Source organism: Octodon degus, unplaced genomic scaffold, assembly GCF_000260255.1.
Source record: "Octodon degus isolate 3935 unplaced genomic scaffold, OctDeg1.0 scaffold00017, whole genome shotgun sequence".
Classification (NCBI taxonomy): Eukaryota; Metazoa; Chordata; class Mammalia; order Rodentia; family Octodontidae; genus Octodon; species Octodon degus.
The window spans coordinates 9,388,537-9,390,724 of NW_004524593.1; the positions used below are offsets into that span (position 1 = coordinate 9,388,537).

The window sequence follows — 2,188 nt, forward strand, 5'->3', positions numbered from 1 at the left end:
TCAGGACATATGAGAACTTGTACTGTAATGTCATGTAACGTGGCAGTGTCCCAAATTTTCTGATCAAGGAGATCATGGGGCCAAAAGGAAAGTGATCGATGATGTAGAGTGTGCCTAAGAAGAATCACATGGAGAGAAAACATTCTCTCAGGCTTCACAGAGAGCACATTGGGCAAGCAATGGCCGTGACTCATCCACATGGCTGACACTGACAAACATTCTGATATACAGGATCTCAGGATAAATCCTGAGGGGATTTCACTGACCTTATTAGACCCAAAAGTTACAGCTCTTGTTGCATAGGTGCTGCTTCACCATGGTCTTAACCACCCAGCAGAAAAGTATAAAAACAAAATATAAGAAGTAAAGCCATGCTGTTATGTTGAGCTGTAGGGGACTCAGGTCAACAATTTCTGACATTGCCAGTGAAGTGGAAGATCCAGTACTATTATGGACTACTGAGCTATTTTGGATTATTTTCCTGAGTTAAGACACCTATAATATTCAAATAACTGAACTTAACAAAAAAAGGGTATACTCATGAATGTCCATTTTGTATCTGTGTATTCAAAGTGGTTAGGACAGATATATAGTTACATTCTCTTAATGAATAGAGTGATTTGTTCTAATGGTGTTTGTAGATAGGATATCATGTCCGCATCTTGCATGGCATTTAAACCCTGGGAGGAATGTGTACAACATGTGAATTATTGAAACTGTCCTACCAATTTGATTTGAAACTGTCTCATTGCTATTTCGTCATCAATAAAATTATGGAGAAAAAGATAATTATACTATTTTAAAATAATGCAAAATAATAAACAAAATAGAAATACAAAGAGAAAAAAAAAAAAAAAAACAAATGATGTCCTATATCTGTTTGCCATTTGTCCAGGCATTTTAGTTCCCATGCAGACTCTGGCAGTATCCCCAGATACAATGGCTTCAGGACTCCTAGGGGTTTTCCTTTGACCCTGAGAAGTAAGCTGGCTTTTAAATCCCCACATTTCATGATTCCCTGAAAACGTTTGCCAATATTTTTGGTGGTGACAACCATATACTGTCCTTGATGAAAGTGAGCCCCATAAAGAGGAGTGCCTGTCTTAATTACAGCATTATTACCCTGGAGATTTTAATGTTCTGTTTTGGGGACAATCAAGTTCTCGGTAAAATTCCAATGCAGGTTCAGATTTGTGGAAATGTAACACAGTTTTTCCTTCTACAGTTAGGGCTGCCGTTTTTCCATCATGGTTTTCCTTTGAAGTATATTTCAAGACATGACAATCTTGTACCTGCATTAATGTGACTGCATGCTGTTGAGTATCCTTGGCCCGTAAAGACTTCACGCCCAACTTCAGGGCAGTAAGGCCAACTCTGGAAGAACCTGTTTCCGAAGGATGTATAGGCCATGGTTCATCTTTTAGAGGACACAGTTTACTTGCTAACTGGGCTTTATCTTCATCATAGACCAAGTGCTTAACAAATGAGGTATTTTCTTCAGAAAGATACTCATCCTACCAACTTGAGCTCTTAGCATGGAGACTTGTAATAAAAAGCCAGATGTTTGTTCTACTGACCACACTGGGGGCAGCTCCCAGGCTGCCACCGCTGCTGCCCAACAACTGGGCACCCGCCTGTACCAGCAGCTTCCAACTTGGCATGGAGAGGCTCAGTGAGTTGTAGTTGTGACCCCTTTGGGCGCCATGTCTCAGTGCTTTCAGAGCATCCCCAACTCAAGGACCAGGAGTTTGTCCTGACCTTTTGGAAAGTGTTGCTTTCCCGGTCTACCAGTTTTCTCCTGACGGAAATAGAGCCACCAAATTCTCCTGTTTTAATCACGTGGTTTCAATAATTTTCACACTTGTCATTTATCTGATATTATTAATACTTACATTTTGTACAGATATTCTTTTCCTTTATTTCAATTTCACAACATTTGTTAGAATTAATCCTTTGTTTGGGAAGCCTCTTTTTTTTCTTTGTGAAGTATTCTACTGGATTCACTTAATACATTTCAGTGAATTCCTTCCTTCCTTCCTTCCTTCCTTCCTTCCTTCCTTCCTTCCTTCCTTCCTTCCTTCCTCTTTCTTCCCTTTCACAACATTTGTTAGAATTAATCCTTTGTTTGGGAAGCCTCTTTTTTTTCTTTGTGAAGTATTCTACTGGATTCACTTAATACATTTCAGTG

General features: G+C 39.4%; 1 pseudogene; it reads right to left on the reverse strand.

Moving 5' to 3' along the window:
* The window catches only part of LOC105741606, a 7,767-nt pseudogene extending 6,106 nt beyond the window's left edge, over positions 1–1,661 (reverse strand).
* Positions 1,662–2,188: the final 527 nt, after the last annotated feature.